Source organism: Diachasmimorpha longicaudata, chromosome 9, assembly GCF_034640455.1.
Source record: "Diachasmimorpha longicaudata isolate KC_UGA_2023 chromosome 9, iyDiaLong2, whole genome shotgun sequence".
Classification (NCBI taxonomy): domain Eukaryota; kingdom Metazoa; phylum Arthropoda; class Insecta; order Hymenoptera; family Braconidae; genus Diachasmimorpha; species Diachasmimorpha longicaudata.
Window position 1 is genome coordinate 3,982,376 of NC_087233.1, and position 25,636 is coordinate 4,008,011.

At 38.5% G+C, this 25,636-nt stretch overlaps 2 protein-coding genes across 2 annotated transcripts in view; one reads left to right on the forward strand and one right to left on the reverse strand.

Annotated features, from left to right (window-relative positions):
• Positions 1-25,636, reverse strand: part of LOC135165988 (RNA binding protein fox-1 homolog 2) — a 160,929-nt gene that overhangs the window by 128,350 nt on the left and 6,943 nt on the right. Inside the window, exon 2 of the mRNA XM_064127855.1 lies at positions 4,388-4,469. The gene's annotated coding sequence lies outside the window, so the exon portion shown is untranslated. The remainder of the gene's footprint in view (positions 1-4,387; positions 4,470-25,636) is intronic.
• Positions 1-25,636, forward strand: part of LOC135165992 (uncharacterized) — a 73,740-nt gene that overhangs the window by 27,452 nt on the left and 20,652 nt on the right. The window contains exons 6-7 of the mRNA XM_064127861.1: positions 1,970-2,114; positions 17,559-17,722. The gene's annotated coding sequence lies outside the window, so the exon portion shown is untranslated. The remainder of the gene's footprint in view (positions 1-1,969; positions 2,115-17,558; positions 17,723-25,636) is intronic.

Consider the following 25,636-nt stretch of genomic DNA (forward strand, 5'->3'; position numbering starts at 1 on the left):
TCCTTTGGATTTTTTTTTAGAGCTGGGAGATCAAAGCGAAACTCCGACGCGATTTGGCCCAGAGATAGTTTGCCATTGGCATAAAGGAGGGGACTTTTAGCTTGTGGCGAAGTGCTTTACGCAAAGCTAAATGGGAAACTGAGGATCTTTGAGGGGTTTTTTTCTTATCTGGGGAGTCATTATAGGCATTTATAATCCCTTAAATATTGTTTTGTGGTAGTAATAATAGGAGGAGTTGAGCCCTTCGAAACTGGAAGGGAAATTTTGAATGAGATTTGCAAGACAAGTTTGAGAGGTGGGGCAGGATGGTGCGATTCTTATAAATTTTCAAGTGCTTCAAGTTCGAGGAAAAACCTTTGAAATGACTGAATTTTTTTTTTATTTCACTCAGCCCAAATCGAGTTATAAACGATTGAATATTATTGCGTAAGCTTGTAATTTTTTGGGCATCCAAACTCTTCGCGATGTGTCTCATCTCGAAACCACGCGATCCGAATAAATTTATAGATGTCAACAGACTGTAAAAAAATCTAGAAAATGACTCAGAAATTTTTACATTTTACTCAACCAATATCGAGTTATCGATAGTGGAGAATTGTCGCGTAAGTCTAAGAAGGTCTTCAACGGGCAAATAGTTCCAGTTCAATATTTACAATATTTACAAACCTCAAAAACTCTAGCCCTTAGAGACTCTTGAATTTCATAATTGTTGACAGTTCATATTCTACTTGATCTTTCTCTTTTGAGCTTTATGCGATTTCTTTTGCAATTTACATATTTATATTATTCATGTCCTAAAAAAATTGGTTGTTCACTGATATATGAAAAAAAGATACGTCAAAAAGGCACAACAGTATTTTTCAAGCTGACAAATATAATCCTACATATGTTCCAATGTGACTAGGTAACCATGGCGACAATTGGTTTACCAAAAAAAAAAATATGACGGTGGTTACGCTGAAGTTATCCATGAAGAACTTTCTGAACCGTTTCGAAAATCGCGCGTTTCACCGTTTAGCATTTAACGAAGGACTTCCTTCATCGCTAATTATCATTCAATTTGAATTGTTAATCAAATTGAAATTCCAACGACTTAAATTTCTCATATTAAATCCACTAATTGTTCAACAATTGGGTGTTTGAGAACTGTTTCATGAATATTCACGGATTCTTTGTAGTACCTCTGTGTTACCATATAATAATCAAATTTGGTTAACTCGTTAAGTTGATTCGAGTTCATGGTGGTTGACGTGAATTCAATTTACCACTCTACGAGTTGGTGAGGGAGACATTGCGAGGGGAATAGTGTGACGTCTACAGTTGGACGTTACCTCGTAAATTGGCCCTCAGGATAATTTGAGATAGCGGGACAGTGTAACTAGAACTAGTGATACAACCTTGTTTTATTTATATTATAGACGACTGAATTTCTCATGTGTCAAAGAGTCCACCTGAGAATTTTTATTCTTCATTATAACTTTTTGCAATAAAATACTTTCGTTCCCCTCGCAAACAATTACTGAGGAAAACCAGAAAACTCGTGAATTCAAATCAATAATCAAGGGACTCATTATTGTATCGATAACTTGACATTGGCTGAGTGGAATCTAAAAAAATTACAGTCATTTTGTAGATTTATGTGCAAAGTTGAGAAACCTACAATTTTTTTTCAATCGCATTATTTTTAATGACAATATACTTCAGGAACTGTTTTCCCGCCAAATCCTCTTCAAGCTTACGCATTAATTTTCAATAGTTCATAACTTTCCATCGGCTGAGTAGAATTCCAAAATGTTTCAGTCATTCTGAAGCTCAACCTGTAACCTTCAAACGCCTACAAATTTATTCATATCGCATCATTTTTTCTCCGTATTTCTAACCCCCTCCCCAATTTCCCGGAAAACCCAAGAAGCATCAATATTACTGTATTGTCCCTTAAAATCACCGGTATCCATTATTATTGTTTCAGACATCCCCAGATGACGTATCATCATCCAGCGATATTCAACACTTCCCATACAAATGGCCAAGTCTCCATGGAGTGTCAATGCAGCCTCTGAGGGCGAACTTTGGCGAACAAACGATGAAGTGAAGCTTGTCCGTGTGCGGCCAAGGTACAGTACCTTTCAACTCACCCATAATCAGAACCAGAACAGAACAGACCTGTACTGTTAAAGAGGGGGTGGAGGGTTAACGGGGTTGGTGGATGAGAGGAAGGGGAGGGAGAGCTTCTGTTCAGCATCGACCTGCTCTCGATGCATGAAATTAGGAAACTCTAGTGACGTCAGCCAGAGTCAAAGCCCATTCCCCGGAAGACAATAAGCCCCAGGTACCGACTATTTTATTTTACGAGAATTGTTTGAAAAGCGTGAGAAAAGTGTGGTTTTTCAAAAAATCTTTAGGCACGTCGTTAATCAGATTTTATCGGCAATCACCTGAAGCTACTCCCCCCTTCTTCGATTTTAGAATTCTGACAGCGATATTTTCACGTCTCATCAGTGGTGGGTGAGATCGATCGTCCAGACGGAAAGTTCAGGGTTCAGATTAAGGTGGTTTCACACATAAATTTTTTGGTCGCTCCTGCGCTTGATAATGCCTATCGGAGTTCTCGGAATTTCTCATAAATCTAGGGGATTCCTGGAATTTAGGATAATTTAGGAAATTTTCAAAAATTTCTGGAGAATTCAAGAGAATTCAGGGATTTTCTAAATAATCCGAGTGAATTCAAAACCTCCTCAGTAAATTTAAGACATCATTAGATTTTTTTTAAGATTCCAGGAAATTCCAGGAAATTCTGAAGAATTCAAAAAAAAAGTTCAAAAAAATTGAAGAATCTCTTAGAAATTCAGAAGAAGTTTAAGAAATTTTTAGAAGATTTCAGGAAATGCCAAAAGTTTATAGAAATTTTCAATGAATTCCTCGAGTTTCCGAAAAAAATCCTGGAAGTCTCCTATAATTCCAACGAAATTCCTGGAATTCCCAGGCAATTCGGAGAACCTCCAGGCGGTTTCCTCAAAAACCTGAGGGAATGCAAAACACTTTTACGAATTAAAACATCGATAAAAAGTCCATCGACGAACTTTGACAAGTCGCATAAATTTTTCTCCCAATTTTTGCAGAAGACGACAATTATTGTGCAACTTTGCCTTTATGAGGTTCATCGGCGATTTGTTTTGTTGAAACGAAGTAAATTGTTTCAACTCGGAGGAATGACAAAGTTCAATACTCCGGTATTGCAGTTAACTTGGAAAGGCGGTTACGGTCACGATTCAGTCACAGAGGGAGAGACTGAAACTTGGTTGGGAATGGGTGGAAAAGGATCGGCAAGATGGGGAAGGGGAAAATAGGGGATGGCATCCACGAGATTGCACCCCCGTAGTCTGGTGGTATCCCATTGAAATTCCACGTGGGGATCCTGGCGTTTCGCGGGAGAATCCTACATTCTCGTGGACTAATTTCATTTTCTCACTTGCGTCCTCCTTATACTAGCTTGTGGAGCTACAAAAGTTTGGGGGCGGAGGGGTGAAAAAACATTGAATGTTTGCCGGGGCGACTAGAACGGCAGAGGGGGAGGGGGTGAATAAATTTTATGGCTGTGCGAATTCTTTTTTAATCGACAGGCGTTCCTGTCTAATGGTATGGCACCACAAAACTTTGAAAATTGAGAATTTTCCGGGTGAGAGGATTAAAAGTTGGTTGAAATCCATTTTGTTGAATGTGCGGTGGGGTAATCGTCTCTTTTTTATCACGTGACAATGCGGAAGGGCTGGGACACAGAGAAAGAAAAAAAAATTCTCAAATGAAAAAACTTTGAATTTTTTTCGTTGTAAAGTCTTACCTCGACGAATAATTTTCAGTTATCGATAATTACCACGGCCAGAGTGAAATTAAAAAATTTGAGAGTCATTTTGAAGCTCATATCATAACGATCAAAAACCTCATTTTGTTTACCAATCGCACCGTTCTGCCCCCACTTCTCCAAACTTCCTTCCTAATCTTACACAATCGTTTGCATCCAGTATTCACATTCAGCTATCGATAATACATCAACGGCAGAGTGGAATTGAAAAAATTTAGAGTCATTTTGAAGCTTTTATCAACAGCATCAATAATTTAATTTTTTCTTTCAAATCCCACCGTCCTGCCCCACATGTTCCAACTCCCTTCATAATCTCCCATAATATCACCCACATGCAGCTGTCGTCGCAAACGCGATCGCGTTTTACAGCGTTCATTAAACTCTGATCGTTTTTCTTTTCAATAATTCAGTTATAAATTTCTCAATTCATTGGATGAAGTAATTTGACCTCTTACATTCCGTGCCACTGGTCATCATATATTCAGAAATTCAACAATAGATCTAAATTCACTTTTAATTTCAACTCACCTCAGGTTGATCACCAATTCACTTGTCACGAGGGGTTCGAACTTTAATTCCTCTATTTGTCCTCAACTCCCCCCACGTATATCTAAAAGTAACAAAGAATATTTATTATTTTGTGGAATTGTAATTACACTTTATCACGGAATGAGTGAAAGGTTGAGCGTGGTGAACAGTTGTTCGAGTAGCTCTAGGGTAGAATGGGTGTAAATACCATTGAAAAAGGCTTTGGAAGTGGTGACAACAGTGTATTTTCACCCTGGAGGGACTAAAGCCGATTTCCAATGACACGAGACACGCATTAGTGAGTTTACAACGCTGCGATAGTTTGAAACTAATTTTCTGTTTTTCAGCAATTGATTTTTTTTAGATTTCTTCGAGTGGCCGTTGGCAATTTAAAATTGCCGCCAGTGACAGGATCGGAAAATCCGCCATTGCACTGAATACAAGCCGGCCCGTTGTGCCCCTGAACTTTAAAAAAAAATTACCACAAGATGAGGTGAAAAAAAAAACACTTTGGAAATTTTTTTAAACCAGAAACCGACCGATTTTTTCGATCAATTATTTTTTGTCGCTCGGAAAATCTATTAGTTGATTCATCGGTCTTTCTATCTCAGACGGACACCGGGGGTACTTTTCAACTCAAGTTATTCGACGTCTGAGACCAGAAATCGATGACGTCATACCTGGAGAAAGAGCCACCCCCGGTTTTCCCATGGCTAAAGGCTTTTAGAATCGTCCAACGGAATGGCGGATCGTCCAATAAAAATACCGAGGGAGGCCGACGTAAGACCAATAAGTCTCTCCCTGTGGCGTGTCTGCCAACCATGAACGTGATCATATTGAAAAAAAAAAATACTGCGAGAAATTAGAAGGGATGAAAAACATTTTCGCATTCTTGGGGTAGGATATCCTGTAAAATATCACGGGAAAAAGCTAATTTTAGATATCTCGCAATCTGAGGCGTAGGAACGAGGGTCTTTGGTCGATCTTCAAAGAGAGGGGCTCTGAAATAGCGGGGCAAAATGGACCGATTTAAATAAATTCCTAGGTTTATCATGTTTATGGAAAACTCTTCAAGATGACCGAGAGTTTTTTGAATTCGACTCTGCGGATGGGAAGTTATCGTCGATCAAAAATTATCGCGTACGCTTATGATTTTTTTTTGCCTGCGAGAGGGAGCGGTAGCAAATGAGACAGAATGGAGGGATGAACATGAAATTCTAGGTTCACGAAGTCTATGAAAAATCCTTGAAAATGACTCAAAACTTTTCGAATTCCACTCTGCAGATGTCGAGTTATGATAGATTGAAATTTCTCTCACAAAACGTATTCTGACGCAACTGAAAGACGTAACAATTCGGCCATTTTCAACTGAATCATCCCGACGTTGCATTTTTCCAACTCCCCAACTTGCCAATTCCTACATCTCGAAAATCACATCATGAATAGATGAAATAATTTCCGGTCTCTTGAGCACAACAAGATATACCACGAAGCGCTGGATGAACTCGGAAAATGGTAGTGGACGAGGGCCTTCCCATCGACAAAGGAACGAGACGTTTTTTCGGTGGCAAGTCTTCCGTATTTATCGATGGGTGGTTGACTCGTTCGTTTCAAAGAGAAAAGAGTCGTAAAAAGACGTATGAGAGAAGAAGGTAGAAAGCAGAAAGGGAGCCGGAGAAAATTGGTCACTTTGACAGGACAAAAAAAGATGGAGAAAAAACGTAAATTTTACTGAGAAGAGGGGAGTGGACTTGGAACGAGAAATTGAATAAGAAAGTTCGTGTGTAAATGGAGTGTTACATAAAACCAGGTGAGGGTACATGAGAAACAGAGTTGGTGCTTTCGATCAGCGTCAGGGCCATCTGGCGCCCACGAGATCATGTCGTTGTCACCCATTCCCTACTCGAGACAGTGTTACCAGCCATCTTAAGACGGTTTATTACTCTGAGACATCCTCCAGACCACAAGAACATCACCACTTTGTATAATTTCTGAATGATAATGGGGTAGTTCTACCACTCCTCACTCCAGTGAGCTTGAATTATATATTTCTGACCTGTCATAAATACGAACGAGGGGTTGAAAAGTCTCATTTAATGGATGGGATAATTTCATCTGAAGAAATGTCATTTAGTCTCTGTCATTATTGAATAATGAGTCACCCCAGGGATGAAGGTTTTATTAACTTATTCTACCAGCTGAATTTATGTTCAGAACTACCAGCAAAATCTAACTTCAAATCTGTCAATCTTGACAACAAGACAAATCTATCATGACATCACGTCTGTCTTCCCGAATCTTCTCGCAAATCTATCAGATAAATCTCACCAAATCTATCAAATCTATCAGGAAGAACTACATTTAATTCTAACTGCAAATCTATCTGCCAAATCTATTGACAGAGATCTATCCACAACTTCAGATAAATCTACCCATCAAAAAAATGGTCCACTGCAGCGAATTTTTCCAGTCAACTCTACCCGAAAAATCTACAATCAAACTCAACTGTCAAATCTGCCTGACGGCTCTACCGGTCAAAATCCTTCGATAGATTTACCTCTGACTCATAGATCGACAAGTGAAGACGAGAGTCCTAAGCTACCACTGCATGTCAAGACAAGTGACCTGTAAATCTATGAGTCTACCTGCCACATCTGCCTGTCAACTCTACCGTAGATTTAACGTGGATCGACTTCCATGACAATTTCGTAAATTCCCAGCATTTTCCGATGTCCTCTGGACATTGAATTTATTTTTCTCTTTAATCAAATCTGAATTTTATTCCATCCGAGATTTCTCCAGCGCTGATAACGAAATATATCGAATTACTCAAGAGCTACCCTCGGGTCGGTGTTGGGGATATTATGATCCAGCCTGATCTCCCGGGCGCGTCTTCAAGGATTCACGACACAGTTATTATATACCTATATTCACCATGTATCCATCGTTGCACGTGTCCTCGTTACATCCACTAGTCTGGCGGAGCGTAGGCAAAGGGGTTTTATACAGCGGGGGATGAGAGCGCTGGGTTAATCTTGGGAGCCTCTCGTTATAACCCACCACCGATATTCCACGGCTATTTCAACGAAAACTACATAGCGAGGTCTTATAACCAAAGGTTACGTAATTCTCCAGTTCAAGGGGTGCGGGAGGGGTGAGAAGATTAGTTGAGAAAATTAATCTAAAAAAAAAATTGGTCGCAGATTAAATTGAAAATTTTTTTCCTATAATTATTTAATCTATTTTGCTTACCCTCTTTGATCAAAATTCAATGGAAATATTACCCACAAGGGGTTGAAGTTATTTTCAGAAAGCGGAACATATCATTTGATGAATCACGCTCTCTCGTGCCCCCAGCCATAATGAAGAGCTCAACCATCGAAAATAATTGATCAAGATTAACAAGACAAATGTGACAAATACCGAAGCATGGAAAAATCCGATAAAATAACAATGAAAAAATTTTTAACGATTTGTATTCAGATTAGCACGATTTTACAACTCACCCTTAAATTTATATTTTTTTTTTTCGGCGTCATTACGCAAATCGACGACTAAATTAGAGAAGTTATCGCGTGATCTTTGCGCATTGGAAGTAGTGGTGGAAAAGAGGGGTGGGGAATTGACGGCAATTGTGGCAGCAGAAGATAGAGTCTGACGAGAATCCACTCTGCGTTGTTAAATCGGTGGATTAACTAAATTCCTATGCGAAAAACTTTTCCGTCCAACCATAAAATTTAAATGATGGAAAAAAAATGGATTAAAAAATCCCCCGGAAATTTCATTTGTGGAGAATCAGGAACATGAGTTTTTACGTTGAGTTGATATTCTCCATTTTTTTTTTTGTCTTTACTCGATTCCTCTTGACAGTGTCACATCTACCTGTCAATGTCTGACTATATCGATCGCATTCCTAGCGATCTACATTGATCTGACAGCATAAAGCTACCTAACAAAGGGTTTGTAAATTTTACCGGTGAAATCGACCTGTCAAAGGTTATCGATCAAATCTATCATGGGCTTCACCGATTCAATTTTCATGGGATGTCTATGAGTAGAATCTACCTGTAGAATTTATTTGTCAAATTCTTCAGGTCAATCTACCGATCAAAGATTATTTATTAATTATATCCACATCTTTACCGCTTAAATCTGCATGTAAAGTTTATAAACAAAATCTACCTGTAGAACTTACTCATCGAATTCACCTGGCAAATCTTCCAGTAGAATCTACCAGTCTAAATGAATCTGTCATAGATCACCTATTAAATCTATCCCCAGGTGAACTAGTTAAATCTACTTGACAAATCTATCTCTACAATTCATCCGTCAAATTCACCAGGTAAATCTACCGCTAAATCTGCCTGTCAAAAATTACCCACTGAACACATCCATGAGCTTACTCTCAAAATCTACCTGCAGAATTTACCTGCCCACATCACTAGGTAAATCTACTTTCAAGATATAAATTTAATAAAAATAATTGAAATTATTGTGACAATTTCTAGTGTTTGAAATAAACAATACTGTCGAATGATGAATTCCACGTCAAAAGGCAACTTCTCGGAATCCATTAAAGTTGCCTTGTAACCTCACGGGAATATCTCTTGCGGGTAAATAAACAGAGAGACTCGTGACCGAGGTCCGGGGCCAGGTTTGAGGGAGAGAGAATTTTCCAGGGGATAGGGAGGATAGAACGAGAGGTCGAGGGTATTTTACGAAAGAGCCAGGGGAGTACGGCGTGTCTCGGTTATCGATCCTCACCACCCAACTGGCCAACTACCTCCACCGAGTGTACACACGTAATTCACTGGGTTACTCCTTGGCCATATCCTTCTGCATGGGAAGAAAGGTTATTAACCCTCATCCCCCTCAACCCTCCGGTTCATTAAAATCTTCTATCTCTGGTTTCAATGGATTTTTCAAAGCTTTTACTCTTGTCCAAAATCTATTCGATCACTTTATTAATATTATCAACCTGAATATTTGTTACGGCTGGTATTATCAGACGTAAAGGGGGGGTTTATGGATGATAAAAAAATTCACTACCCTACGTTTGAATAAATTGAAGTTCAAGAACGTGAGGATATGACGAATGAAATGAATCTACATTGCCTAGGGCGGGAGCTATGAAAATTGGGAATATTCGAGTCTATGCTTGCGCGGTAATTTTTGGACGTTCCCAAGTCCACATTGGTAGAGTGAAATTCAAAAATTTTTGAGGCATTTTGAAGAGGTTTTAGGGAAGTTTCGACGTCTATAAATTTATGTTGATCGCTTCGTTCAGCTTCAATTCACTTCAATCTGTCAGAATCACCTTTTTGTCCAGACATTTCTTCATAGGCATACGCAAGATTTTTCAATCATTCATAATTTGGCTTTGGCAGAGTGAAAATGAAAAAGTCTTGAGTCATTTTGAAGCATTTTTCATCAGCTTTATGCGCTTATAAATTCATTGAAATTTGACCGTTCAAACATTGAATTTTTAAACATTTACTTAATAATTCATACGGGTTTGATGATTTTCCTTCGTGCGATTGGGAACATGAATTGAAAATCACCTCATCTTCACGGAAAAATGGCGGGAAATATAGAATCATGCAATCTTCAGGGCTGAATACTTCTCACTGAATGTCAGAATCTCTTATCGCTCGTATTATTCGAAAAACGTGAAAAAGTGAAAAAAAAACGAGTGAAATCTCTTAAACCCCTCGTTTAACTTCGAAACGATGAAAAGTGTTTTTTTACTTCCATTATTTCATACGAGAGGGTGCTGGATTTACATATTTTTGGATTAGGAGTACATTCAACGGGTACCCGGGGAAAGTCACGTACCATGGATATTTTATGATATTTTCCGTCCTCCTTACTCTCGTAATATATACGTCAAGCCTCCAGCCCCACTGGCTCATCTCTCAGGAGTCCGTTCGTGAAGGGTTAAGTCCGGAAAAAGCCATCCCCTCCTACCTACCCGGCATCAACTCTTCAGCTCTAACCCTTCGTAAAGTCCATGAAAAGTCTCTCTGGCGAGCCGTAAAAACTCGGGGAAATTGCAGTTTACACATGACACACGCGTTTTCTGTGCAAAAATAGAAGAAAACGGAGGGGAAAAATAATGAGAGAGATATGAGACAGAAATTTTTTTCGATAAATTCAGCATAATAATTACTCTCAGCTTTTCTGGAGTAATTGAATTTTCCCTCTAAATCTGCCTCGTAAATCTACCTTTCAATGTACGAGCGAAATCAACGAACCAGATTCATCGGTCAAATCTATGTACAAATAGACCTGTTAAATCTGCTCATTTGACTCTACCGTAAAAATCTATCTACAACTATGCGATTAAATCTATCTCGATTAAGTCTGCCCACAAGCTCATCTGTAAAATCTATTGATTAAGTCTATAAAATGTAGCTGGTGAGACTATCTCAGAGACTCACCTGCCAAATCTACATATAAATCTATCAGTCAAATCAATCGGATGAGACTATGTCATAAATCTACTAATCAAATCTATGTATAAAGTGACCAGTTACATCTGCCTATTTGACTCTATCTACCGTGAAAATTTATCTACAACAGTGCGATTAAATCTACCTTCGAAGTCTATCCATAAGCTCATCTGTAAAATCTACTGATCAAGTCTGTCGAATCTAGCGGGTGAGAGTATCTCATAGATTTACACATCAAATCTACTTATTAATCTAAACGATGAGACTATCTCAGCGATTTGCATGTCAAATCTACATATAAATCTACCAGTCAAATCAATCGGATAAGACTATGTCGTAGATCTACTTAACAAATCTGCCTCTACATTTACCAGTTAAATGTAGTAGGTAAACCAACGTCATAGATCAACTCGTCAGATCCACCCATAAATCTACCGGTCAAATCTAATGGATAACCGTACGCCATAGATTAACACGTCAAATCTACCTATAAATTTCCCAGTCAACTTCATCGCAAACTCTCACAATGAAATAATTTCTTCTCTAATTGTTGAGGACAATTTTTTTCGATTGAAAAAAATTATTTCAATGAACAGATATAATACATTTGTCCGGAAAAATCGTAGAGTACGAGATTTAATACCAAGTTATAAATTGAATTTAATCCTCTTTTACAAGTAAAATCCATCAGCTCTCGTCTCTCCCCCATAAAAACTTTCTCAGATTCAAAATAGAAATAATGGAATCAAGAGTGAAGGGGACGATTCACGAGGCAGTTTTGACCCAATTTGCTATTTTACTAGGGTCGGAGGGTCGCTCCTGGTGGGATAAAGGATGTGCCGAGGCACGTGGACGAATGGTTGTAGGAGTCAGAGTGGCTCAATCGTTCTTCGCACTCTGATGTATCGCTGGTAGTTTAGAATTCCAGCTGTGAGTTGCACTCAGATGGCTGTCTAGCACGTGAATTGAGATGTTTCATCTCCACTGGTACTCGAGAATGATTAAAATGGCCTCTTGGATTTTCGCAATAAAATTTAAAACTCGATCTGTTGGCTCCCTCAGTGAGGAATAAATTCGGGCCATTAAAATTTCTGATTCTAGTTTCGATTGGGGTTTTTTTTTTTCAAATTGACTTTTTCAGTGATTAATATTCACCGGCCTTCCCTTCGGCGTCTGTTTAACCACTGCCTCTGTCCACCAGTGATTGGGTACCTTGATGAAGAAAACCAGCAAATTATTCATCCGTTTCAACGTTACGATTCGTTTATTCATACAAATGACCTATCAATTTCAAATCTGTTTGATGATAAATGATTCAGCAGTCGATTTTCAATCCTCGTAATTATTTTGGAAATTGGCTGGGGTGGAGTGACTCCAAAACGTGGACAGGCTTTTAATGATTGGCTGACCGTTGCTCGAGATTATAATTTTAATTCTTCGTGTATTGCTCGTCCTCATTACAGCACTACTTACATTATTAATATTATTAATTATTGGTTTTCGTTACGTTCTTAAATATTAACGAACACATTACACTTTTACAATATTTTTTCTTATTTTATCAAACAATAATTTCCCTATAAAATGTAAAATATTATCCAACCCTTCGATGTCTGATCCACCTTATTGGGATATGGGTAAAAGTATATAAATAAATGCAGCAACACAATCAATTACTTTAACTTGAACTTTTTATTATTGATACGAGGGAGGCACGACTGGCCTAGAGGACCGGTATCCAGAGACTAAATTCTGACTATTTGAAAAATCTTTACTAAGGGATAAAACAAGAGAAAGTTTATGACTCCAGAAGACAGAGTTTCCTTTGAATTCCACATGTGGTAAGGATTGCAACGCTCTAAGATGATTAATTAGTCCTTTTCTGGTGACTTTTCCAAACACGTCATAAACCTTGTCGAGTGATTTTTGAAGATAAACAGAAGAGCTGTGTTCAAATTTTCCAACCCATCTGATGAATTTCCTGGATGACGTCTCCTATTTGATGCTTTTGGTTTCTACTTGGAAACCATCGTAACTCAATCTGTCGAGATCTCATAATTAATGAAATTGAATGGAAGAAACTCCTCTTACTCTGCCATCTCAAACAATTTCCTTGTACTTCACCCGTGGGAGATAAATTAAAAATTCATGAGAGAAACCCGTGGGTATCATCGAAGCAGGATAAAAGGTATCTGGGCTGCTCGTAAGGTCTGGGGGTTACAGAACTTTATCTCCCGCGTAAAACACCTAGGGAAGGTACATCTGTTCTCTCACACGTTTCGGTCCACTTGTAAGGATACCGAGAGGGTGAATATAACCAGAGGAGGGTGGGCCATTTCTACCTCCCAGGGGGGTGAGGAGGCTTTGATGCTCGTGGTGGTGGTTTGCTCGGTGTTAACCCAGCCTCTCATTCCACTAGTGCTGCCTCTCAGGAACAGTCGAGTGATATCGAAAGGCTGGATTTTCGATATACGCCCGAGGGTAAACTGTGGCACTGCCATAAACTACCGGGGCAACGGAAATTATGGCCACCTGGTGCACACTCGAGAATCAAATAGAATATCGAGAGGTATGGTTTTACGAAAATTCAGGGGGTGGTGCATCAATATCATCAGCGACGGTTGATGAGTCATTTGGAGGAAAATTGTGCGGTAATTAATTATTCTAATGAGGAGTTCTCGCATTTCAGTGTTGACATTGGAAACTGTAGAAGTCTAAACAGATTCGGGAGGGGGGCCGGAAAAATGGGGTAGAATGGTATGATTTTTATGATTTTGTGGAGGTTCTTGGCTCTTACGATGAACTCTGAAGTGGGTAATTTTTTTTTTATTTCCCTCAGCCGAAATCAATTTATCGATAATTAAAAATTAACGTGCGACTTGCGTATAAGGTCCCAAATCTGAAAACGATGGCGTAGGGTTGGAGGTAGAATGAGATTAAATGGTTCGATTTGAAAAAATCCGTAAGTTTATCAAGTTGAGGGTAAAACCATGAAAATGGCTCTAATTTTTTTTAATTTCACTCTGCCAGTAAAAAGTTATCGATGATTGAAAATTGTGGGACATTCCAGCGAGACTTACTCAGACGAGAAGGCGATTCCGCATAATTGGGGGTGAGATGAAATCGCATGGTTCAATTTAAATAAATTTATAAGTTTATCAAGTTGACAGAAAAACCCTTAAAATGACTCTAATTTTTTTCATTTTTACTCAGCCGTAAAAAAGTTATAGCATCATTACATCAATATTTTAGTAACAAAATAATCCAGGAAAAAAATATCGATTACTGAGTCTCCCCTCTCAGAATTTTACACCACTGTCAACTGTCATCGCAAAACACCTCATCTCTTTTCTTGACTCTGTGGTAAATATCCCAAACCCACCAATGAGGCTATTTTCATTCCCACAGGAGGCCCCCAAGAGGCCTAAAGGGAAATGCAAGCGCCCACAATGGGCGACTGTCGCCTTTCCCTTTCAAGCCACGACACTACCCCTTTGTGTTTGGCTCCTTTCACTCCACCCTGTGGGGATCCCTTTGGTCTCTCCTATCACTCGGAACGCATCTCCTCACCCTCTCTGACTTCTAAAAAAAAAATAAAAATAAACGGCAGATAAGGGTGAAAAGTTGTCTGGAGTATGAGTGAAAGTGGAAAAACCTTTTAAGATGGAGAGACGAGTGTTTTCAATTTTTCTTCTTTCTCACATGATAAAAGGAAAATTTCATTCAAGTGTAATTCTGAAATAATAAATTTTTAGAGGTAAAATATCCGGGAAAATTTCTTTGCAATTTGCGATTATTTAAATTCAATATTTTCTTGGGCCGGATCCAACGACAATAATTAATATTTAATTTTGCATTGAATTTCACTTTTAAAAGGACAAAATAATCGATAAAAATAAAATTTGTTTAAAAAAAAGGTGACAGTTCTAACAATTGTTTGTATTTTTTGAATAATTTACGAGCATTTCAGATTTTTCAAATTAATTATTACGAATATATCTTTGGTTTTGATGTGTAAAACTAATTCAATAGTTTTTAAAATAATTGTTTAGACTCGTTTTTATTCATTTTCATTAGAGGAAAATTTTCAAAAATTAGATATCGTCGAATGGAGGCCTTAAAAATTTGTGAGGGTTGAATACCTCGGAAAATTATTATCACACCTCTATCGAACAACGACGAGAAGCGTAATGGACGCAGCCGGTAATGGCGTAACGACGTGCCATTAAACGACGCAGAAATACTCCCCTGAGGGTTTTTCATGATTGTCGGTGAAACGACAATTACTGCACTCGTGATAATTTATTTCCATGCATTTTTACAAACCATACGTTCTATCTCAGTTTTTAATCGTTACCCGGAAATTTGGATAATTAGTTTTTCAAGACTGCGAAGAAAAATCAATAAACATAACCAGAAAATCGTAAAAATTCATCAATACGGTAACGAAATCAATTGAAAAATTTCCATAAAATTTCACTTGTCGAAAAATTGTCCGACGATTTTGGACGAAATTTTCGGAATGATTTTCAAATTCGATTAAAACTTCCAGGAGATAATTTTTTTGTCAGGAAAAATTGCCGTCAGGTTAAAATAATTTTTTTTTCTCACTATCGTTTAACTCTGAATTGATTGAAACTGAAGGTAGAGTGTTGTTACTCTGTGAAACAACACAAATGGCTTTTCAATTGTTAATATCGTAACTGCGGAACATTTTATGAACTCCACGGAGTGAATACCCTCTTCTCTCGATAAAAAGATAAGACGAAGAATGAGGAAATGCCCGATGAAGCGAAATATTCTTCCGATCTCCCGTCTTTTGTACTCGTCTGAGCACACGGGTATCATTTCCCCTTTCTACAATTTCCCACGATTCTCCATTCATTCGGCCCAGGTCTGGATTATTAATTACAGGAATTGCGTTCAGTCCAATCCGAAGAAAACACAAGAATATGAAGAAAATTGAAAGAGAAGAATTACCTTAAGCTGATTATTTTCTGGAGGGACTAGGAAAAAGTGGGGCAGAATGGTGCGATTCAAATGAAATTGAAAACATGGATAGCTTATGAAAAAACCTCTAAAATGACTCCAGACTTTTTGAATTCGTCTCAGCCAATCCAAAGTTATCGATGACTGAAAAATATGGCGTATCCCTATAAAGCCTTCAGCCTTCAATTCTGTTTCTGTACTTGATCAAACGAAAAATGATGTGATTGCAATATAATTTTAGATGTCTATACTTCACAAAAACCGCTTTAAAAGAACTCAGAACTTTTTGAATTTCACTCTACCAGTCCAAAGTTATTAACAAATCAAAATAATTGCGTACGCTAATGACAAAGCTGACGATTTCAAAATCCGACCGATTTCTCCTCAAATCCGTCAACTCCAGGGTCGTGTATACCGTCTGAATGGCCACTCGAACAATAAGGGAATTGAACAAATTCGAGTCTGAGACTACGATTTCACCGGTGAACACGAAAAGTTGGATTTTAAGGGTCTCAAGCAGGGCCACTGCGAGAAAGACCGAGAGGAGGGGTTTTGTAATCAGGAAAGTCGAGTGGATTCTAACAGTCATGTCTCCTTGTCCGTAACTCCCTTTCTCCCTCCACCCACCCCACGGAGGGAAAGGGGGGGGGGCACTTGACCCCGGAGTCAATTCACTTCCAACCCCTCCTTTTGTGATCGTAAACGATAATCGTCTGTAAACACGAAGAATGCAAGGCTTCTGGTGGATTGCGAACGTCCAGTGCAGGAGAATTAATTTAAGTTTGTTCTCTATTTATTTCATTCAATCGATTCCAGCCATTCTCAATTTACTTGAGAAATACAATACCTCTCATTTCTCGTAATATTTTCTTTGCGCCTCTGAGTTGTATTAGCAGAAAAAAAATAATTGAAATTGCCGATTTTGAAATAAATATATTTACAAAATATAAATATTTGTGGGGACGATAAAATGGGGGAGGAAATGGAGAGCTCAAGAAATTCAAAGGAAAAGGACGGGGCAATTGTAGTTTTACCTCCAATTTAACCCTCAAGAAAATTCAACCGATGTTTTGTCCCTTTCATTTGACCTTCAAGCGCATTTGGGTTCTGGGAAGGATAAGATGAGAGAAAATTGGAGAGGTCAAGGAGGTCAAGAAGGTGAAACGAAAAGGACGAGCGAATGATCGCCTTATTCATATCTCCAATTTAACCCCCAAGAAAATTTGATCAGTGTTTTATCCCTTCCATTTGACCTTCAATCTCTTTTGAGTTCCGGGAAGGATAAAATGGGAGAGAAAATTGAGAAGGTCAAGAAGGTCAGACGAAAAGGACGAGCGATTGATCGTCTTATTCATATTTCCCATTTAACCTTCAATAAAATTTGATTCGTGCTTTTCCGTTTCATTTGCCCTTCAATCTCATTTAAGGTTCGTTAAGGATAAAATGGGAGAGAAATTGGAGAGGTCAAGAAGGTCAAACGAAAAGGTCGGAAAATGATCAATGATTTTCTCCACATCTCCCATTTGATTCTCAAGAACATTTGGGAGGCAGTTGTGAGCTACCAATTAAGACAATGTAAAAATGTTTACCAGAATGAAACTGTCTACTGTCATTAAGGTCAAAAAATCTTGAGGGTGAAGTGGGGGAGAAGACTGAAAAAAAATTTTCCGGAATTTTCCTTTTCGCCAGTTTGGGACCAGTTTCTCACGTAAATAATCGATTGTTTTCAGGTTTTCAACTGAAATTCTAGATCAATACATCCGGAACGTTTATGTTCGTGATATAACGACGACTAGACACCAAGAGGATGAGTTGGCGCGCCTGACTTCTCTTAACAAGGCCAATCGAGGAGTTCGCTGAAGGGTCAAACGCTTGCGAGTACCACTGAGACTCGGTAAGTCGAATGCAATATTAAAAAATGATTTTAAATAATAAAAAAAAAGGTGATATCAATCGCGAATGGAATACCGACATGATGGGATATGAGGGAATTCCACTGCATCGTTCGCTGATTTTAAAAGGCGGAGACGATTTTTATCGAATAACGCTGAGGAAATTCACGAGAAATAAAGAGGAAAAAATTACATAGTAAGAGGGAAATATATAAAAGCAATCGTACGAGTTCAACTCGGTCTATCTTGGAATCGAGTTTTCCTTACTTGAATTGTCGATGATGAGACGGCAGAAAATGCAATTGAAGACGAGTCTGGGGGAGGGGATTTTTTTTTCTGAAGGGTCTGTATGGTCTTGAGATACGTAATATATTTTTATGAAGATCATTTGGAGGGAATTATCTCGATGACGAACATTTCTTCTCAAAAGGAGAAGCTATGTCACACCAAATAGCAGTAGTAGATCCCAAGATTCGGAAGGGTTTCAGAGAAGGTGGGGTAAAACGGTGAGATTTAGATCAATTTTGATTTTTTTTTAAATCCACTCATCAAATATTGAGTTGGGGTTTGTTAAAAATTATTGCGCACTCGTTTGAAGAATTTTGTGATAAAAAATATCTTTCAATTTTTATTGTTTAAAATTTGCAAGAAATTCCTGAGGATTTCACTGGAAAATGTGCGACAAGTTAATTTCGTTGCTGAAAATGAGAGGATTTTTATTGTTATTTTTTAATCTCAATTTTCCTGCTCTGGAAAAAAATAAAAAGTCGAGATTGCAAGTGGCCTCCGGTGAAACGGTGGCGACACGCCATTTATTAGAGTGAGTTGATCATACTTTTCTCTAATTGGAGTGGAAAGGGTCGGCTCCTTCGTTAAGCAATTTCTTACTTCCTTTCTACTCTTCTCGCTCACTCTCGTTTAGCACTTGATTTATCGACGTACCGCCTTCCGAAAACTAAACTCGACCTTTGGGAAGGCGGGAAAAAGCGAGGGGGGTGAGGAACGGTTGTAGTTTGTCGAGAAAGTTTGTAAAAAAAATAGGGGTGGAGGAGTTGTGAATTTAAAGAGTCGAACAATTATTTTGTACGACCGAATAACAAACAAATGTCGAAAAAAATTCAGACAACTTTTTTTCAGCTTCTAATATTGAAAGGAAATAATGAAGGGTTAAATGAGGGCGGGGGAGGGTCAAATTAATTTGAAAGTTGAATATTATGCCGGAGGAAATTAGAGACGACGGAATGTTCCCCCGTTTTTCCCTTAGACTCTCAAGACCATTTGATGCCACATTTTTACCAAATGTACTTGAAGGTTAAATGGGTTAAACCGCAGGGTTAAATGCATCATTGAGCATTCCACCTGTCTCCTCCATTTGACCTTTAAGACCGTCCGACTTTCAGAATTAAAAATGACTAAAGGTCAAACGCGAGAGATGCTGGACCGCAAATCTCTCTGAGGGTTAAATGAAACCCCAATGAAGGTCATTTCCCTCGTCCCTTCCATTTGACCTTATCGACCTTATTGTCCCAATCCTTCCCATTTGACCCTCAAGACCTACCACTTCTCAGAATTAAAAAGTGCCAAAAATAAAATCCGAGAGACACCTACAACCCTCAAATGTCCTCGAGGTTTAAGGGAGCCACAAATGAAATAATCTCCCATTTTCCTCACCCCTCCCACTTAACCCTCATGACCTCTCTCCCCTTCCATTTGACCCTCAATCTATTTAACCCTCACTTATCGAAATTAAATCCATAAAAATTTATCTACAAAAATAATGAGAAAAAAAATATCAAAATCAGTTTTTATTTTTCAATTTACTTCTCATGTGCAACTGCACGAAAGCTCGAGTCTGAAGGCCAGAGCTTTTACTGGGATTGAGGGGACCAAAAAAAAAATATATGTATATATCGCTCGCCATTTTCTCCCAGTAAATTCACACTGCACTGGATTTCGTATTTTCCGCAATTTCGAGTGTTTCCACAGGGTAGCATTGCACACCCCTGTGTTCACTCTCTCTCTAGCTGTCCCAAGGGTGTTCCCGGTGTCAGGAGGGAAGCGGCAAGGGGGGGGTAGGGGGTGGGAGGAGGCGACTGGGATGTGTGTAAAACGCATGGTGTAATGCAAAAGGCAAAAGCAAAATGGGAAAACGACACAGAGAGCACAGGGATGTAGAAAGCTGCCAGTGCAGGGAGAACGAGTGACCCATTGTGGTACACTATTTGCGGTAGATGCTGTGTGTACGTTTTAACTGCATTTGTGGTAAATACTCGACGTGAAAATTGCGGGTAATACTGGGCAAGACTTCAAGGGTGAATTCGTGCATTAACACGATTTTGACCCACCGAATGGCTGTTTGCATTTGTGAATTGTTTTTCAGGGGGGTTGGATTTGTGATTAAATTACGGTTGGAGGGTTTCGTGAACACAGGGTTGTTATTTAATGCGGTGTAAAGGAAATTTTGAGAATGAAAAATTGAGAATTTTGATGTAATGGATATTATTGACTTTGTGCTGATCGTTTTAGTGAAGATTTTTTTTATTTTTGATGAAATTATTAACAAAATTTTTGTTTATTTTCGATGTTTCAAGGTTGAACATCAGTCAGGATTTTTTTTAATCTTAGATTATAATTTCTAGTGAATTGGGGCGAATTTTAAGAACGAAAGAATTTTGGAAGTGAGAGGGAAAATTAATTGGTAAAATGAAAAACTGAGAGGGAAAAATTATACAAATTATCTCTTAAATAATTGTCAAAATTGCGAAGTGAGAATTTCTTCAAAAACTTAAGAAAATTGGACACTAAAAATTTACATAATGCGGACTAAATATAGATGGAAAAATTATTTAGATCTTTGGAATTATTTGAAAGAACGTATTGAGAAATAGTTAAAAAATTGTTTAATAAAAAAAATTTTAAATTCGCTAGAATTATCGGTAGTTTGCCAGTCAGTCGAAGCTCGCGATCCGTGGAAAATCTCCGGAATTAATCCATCGGCGAGTTGAAAAACTGAAAACACCTGAAACCGGCGGGGGAGAAAATACTGTTGCCCGGCACCAGCAAGATTAATCGGATCCAATTTTTCTCTTCGTTGTTTACGCTCCCCTCTTTTCCCCGTTTATTCTGCCCCCGGAGACCCTTGTTACGGGTCGAGCCGTCAAACGATAGACGGATAAAAGTGAAAAAAATAAAAAATAATTTTCTAACACAAAAATAGGCCGAAAAATCACAGCTGGAAAAAAAATATCACTCATAAATATCACAGTTTCACCCCCTCTAGGGAGAACAAAAAAATCCGCGAGTTAAAAAAAAATCTTTGTCGACGTAAAATAATATTTCCCCCAATTTTTCCAGTGCCTCCAGTGCTTTGACAGATGAAAGGGATTCGTTTGCAGTTGGCTAACGATGGAAATACCCTTTCTGTTGATACAAAAAAAAAAAGCAACAAAAGCTGTCGAAACCTCGAAAAAAAAAATTAGAGAACAGAAACTCGTGGATATCGCGACGAAACGAAAATTCAGTTGAGGATAAAACTCGTTGAATTCAATCGAGCGGATCTCAGCGTTACCCTACGTAAAATTCCGTGTGTTAGGGAATCGTCCAATTTTACTCTCTTTCCCTCTCTTTTATTTCCCTTTTATTTTCTGTTCTGTTCGAGGGATCGATAGCCGAACTCTTTCGTTGAGAAAAAAAAACGTGAAGAGGAAGAAAAAACAAATGAATGAGGGGGTGGAAGAGAGGGCATGAAAGAACCGGGGCGGGGGAGGGGGGGAGGTCGCGTGCGAGTGAGTGGAAAAACCCGGAAACTCCTAAATGTTTTTCCCCAATTTTCACATTTTCGGACCGATTCACTATTACCTAGCGGTTCTTTTCTTCCCTTCCGTCGCGCTGTATTTGCGATCCTTTTTGTAGAGGACTGCGGATGAGGGGAGGGGGTGGGTCGACACCGACCAGTGGTAATTATAAATGAATTTGGGAATTTTCTTGTTGGAGAATAAACAAAACCGATTTTCGCGCCTTTTTTTGCCGGCGAGAGGTTGTCTATTTTTTAGTGACGGTGATATCGGGGAAGTTCTCGTTTGTTGAGGAAATGGTTATTTTATGATCTCGTGATCATAAGGTCATTTGACCCTCGACTGAAAGGGAAACAATCTCAGAGTTTTATATATTTTTGTAAGTTGCACTCACCCCCATGTCAATGAGGGTGAAATGCCCATTAACAGATTTTTGGGTTAAGGGTTAAATTATTCTGAAGGTCAAATAATTCTTAAAGACGTTTGGGGGTTCCAGGGTCGTATGACCCTTAAGTAGGTGAATGGTGGAAGGGTTTAAGGTCCTAAGGGTTGAGGCTCAAACGACCCTTTAAAGGTTTTGGCCCTGTTTTCCAAGGTCAACATCTGTGTGAAGGTTAAACGCTCGTTAAAAGAGTTAAAATCGAGGGTTGAATCGTCCTGAGAACTGGGTCAATCGATGAAGGGTCAAATGACCCTCTCGACCTTTTGACTTTTCGCCCCAAGCTCATTCGCATATGTCCGGACGTGTTCAAGAAGGATCGTAATGGGTGAGAAGATTCGCATCATCCGGAAGGTCATTAAACCCTCGCCTAAAAAAAATTTTCCTAGTTTTTCATTTTGACCCGTTAACCTCTAAAAAAAAACCAATACCACGCAGTTGAAGGTTGACGAGACGTGCGAAACAGCGTTGGATAGAAATTAGATAACACGTTAATGGACGATATCAGCAGGACACTGGGTGGGCGGGTGAGAGGAGGCTATAGAGGAGATGGTGATGAGGAAATGAGAAGAATCGACGTTCGCGTTGGCATTACGAGCGTTAACGATGTTTCTGGAAAAGGCAATAAGGATAATGATAGTGCCGAGTGACTCGATAAAAGTGGGAAATCGATGCCAGAGGTACCGATGCCATTCAAACAATTTATTCCCTGAATTTTTTTTTATTTAGTAGAATTTTTATTTCATCCAGTGCGATGAGGTACGAATAGATTCGACCATAAAGATGAAATCATTTTGCAAAGGGGAGATGATAACGGGATCATAATGATGTTATTAAAATAGGGAGATATTTTCCCATTCAATAAAAAAAAAATCGAACCATTTTGTTACGCCTTTTAATGACCTGGAAAAATTGGGAAAAGTGTGATAGGAAAAATGGGTGGAATCATTACTTGAACCTCACTGGCGTTTGACCCTGCGGCCGGTTTGACCTCGAGAGTTTGGGAAACGGTCGTGAGGGTCAAACGCGAGGGCTCGATAGGGGATTAATTTTTTTACGGGTTGAAAGGAAGAGAGGGAGGGTTGAAAAGGTGAGAGAGAAGTGAAGGTCAAGTGCGAGAAACGAAGAGATCGCCCTTCCGCTCCGTTTGACCCTGAGGGTTTGTGAAACGATCCGGAGGGTCAATCGAGCGAGATAAAATTAATCTAGATAAAATTAATTTTTTTATGGATTGAAAGGAAGGGAGAGAGGGTTGAAAGATGGGGAAAGAGCTGTAGGTTAAATGGGAGAAACGAGGGGATTGACCTTTCTCTCCCTTTGACCCACTCAATCCCTCCACCGGTCCCTCCCATTTGACCTAAAAAAAACATTAATCGTTCCGTTCGTATATATCTCATTCAACCCTTAAGATCATCTGGTAAATGCATTTTAGGATCGAACAGTCTTGAGGGTCAAGTCGAAGGGACCGTTAAGAGGGCAATTTTTCTCGAGGGTTAAAAGGGTAAATCGGGTCAACAGGAAGGTCAACCGAGGGAAACAAACGAAATGATTAATTCCTTCGTCTCTTCTGCGTAACTCTCGACGCTATTTGACCCTTAAACACGAAAATTCACCACTTCTCATTCCACCCCATCCTCCACTACCCGCAAAAGTGAATAACCAACCATTTAATCCTCTTCATCGGCTAAAATTCACCCGGAAATTTCCTTATTTATCAGAAGTTAGTTTGAATAAACTCCACTGATTACGGCCCAAACTTTGAGTTTCCGATTTGTATTTGTTTGAACGAGTTACCCCCACCTCTCCCCCCACACGCGTTCCAATATCCTAATGGCGCCCCGGGCGTTTTCAACGGGGCTATCACGCACACACACCCAAGGTGCGGTGTTACGTTATTGGGAGGGCATAGGGAAGGCTTACAGGTCGTTATTAACCCGGTTCGTTATTGCCCGATGATGGATCGCACTAGTGCTCACCGAGACGAGAATGATTCATCGTCACACACCCATATATACACATACACACACGCGCACGCTGATGTGTTTACATCGGTGTGAGATTACGAGCTCAGGAATTTTAATCTCAACCATCTTATTTGCGATAAATAATTATCTTGAGTGTTTTGGGAGCCGTTTCCGCCATTTATTTCATTAGGGGGGTGGGGGAGAGGATTCTCTTTTGATGGATTGGAGAAATTTCAAGGGCAGTCCACGCTGGGAAAATGATGGCGAGAAAAAAATGAAAAAAAGGGCGGGAGAAATTAAAAGAAAACAATTATGTTCTTATGGTGTACTAAAAAGTAGTTTTTCCGTACTTGGAAGGAAATATATCATTTTCTTTATTACCTAAAAATTTTATAGAAATATTAAGTAAATAAAATGATGAAAATGAACATCACTAAAAATAATTAAATTGAAATGAATAAAAAATGATAATTTTATTAACAATTTGCCTGGTCAATTAAATCTCAATCTCATGTTATAAATTTTTTTTTCTCTCACTGTCTCCAAATGTGTGTGTGACCTATTTTCAAAAATTAATTAAATCAATCGCAAGAAATTCATTATTCCCTAATCAGAAAGCTCTGAAGGTACTGTCCACCCTAATATTCGCCACTGGAATCATCCGAATCCACTCTCAACTATCGCCAAACTCCAAACGTTCCATTCTCGATGCACCCCTCACCCCCCGTCACAATCTCCTTTTCTCATTCACCCTAAAACTTAACGTCTCTCCGCATTCCCTCTGTTTCGATTAATCCGGCAAATTGCTTCGACGCTCCTCACGGCACTTGCAAGTTTTATCGGGTGCACGTGAACCCCTGGAATTCTCACGTTTTCCCTCTGTTCTCTCACTTCATTTTCAGTTTTATTTATTTTTTTTCCACTTCAGTGAGGGGAGGGGGTGCCGTCTCCGTGGAAATGTCTCTTCTGTCCTTGCGAATTTTACAGACATCGAATTTGTCGATACAGGGGATGGAGGACGGAGTGATAGGATGTTACGAGTTTTATGCCAGAGGCGAATTGACATTCCATTTTATTCCAACAATTTTTTATATTTTTCCTGAGGTTAAGTGATTTTTTTCGCAGCTCGAGTCCTCTGAGAAGTTTAAGATCATTCAGAAGTTCACAGAAGAATGTTTTCTTCGAGGATTATTTACTGTAAGAATTGACACTTCGAAAAGTTATGCTAAAGAATTAATTAATAAACAATTGATGAAATACTTTTAATTGATACTTGGTCATTAACTTAATTAATTAATATACTACAATTGAATAATTAGAGGCAAACAGCAACTCACTCATTTTTGCAATTGTTGTATTGAACAGTTTAAAAAATTTTTTCAATTTTTTTTGTTATTAATTTGTTTTCAATTGGAAGTAAAATAATTTCCTTTAGATCTGAATTTTCTATAGAAGTTTAACATTCTTTATAAACCCCCAATAGATTTTATAAATAAATAAATAAATAAATAAATAGACGTTTTAATGTCTAAAAAACGTTTTTAAAAAAAAATAAATAAAAATGTTAAAATCTTACTCAAAATGATTATTTTCCTATTTCAAAGGAATAAAAAAAAATTCTAAAATATATTTTCAAACACTAATAAAAACCATTAAAAATGATTTTTGCAAAAATTGCAATTGAAAAGTAATTTTTAAATGATCTCAACGAATCAAATC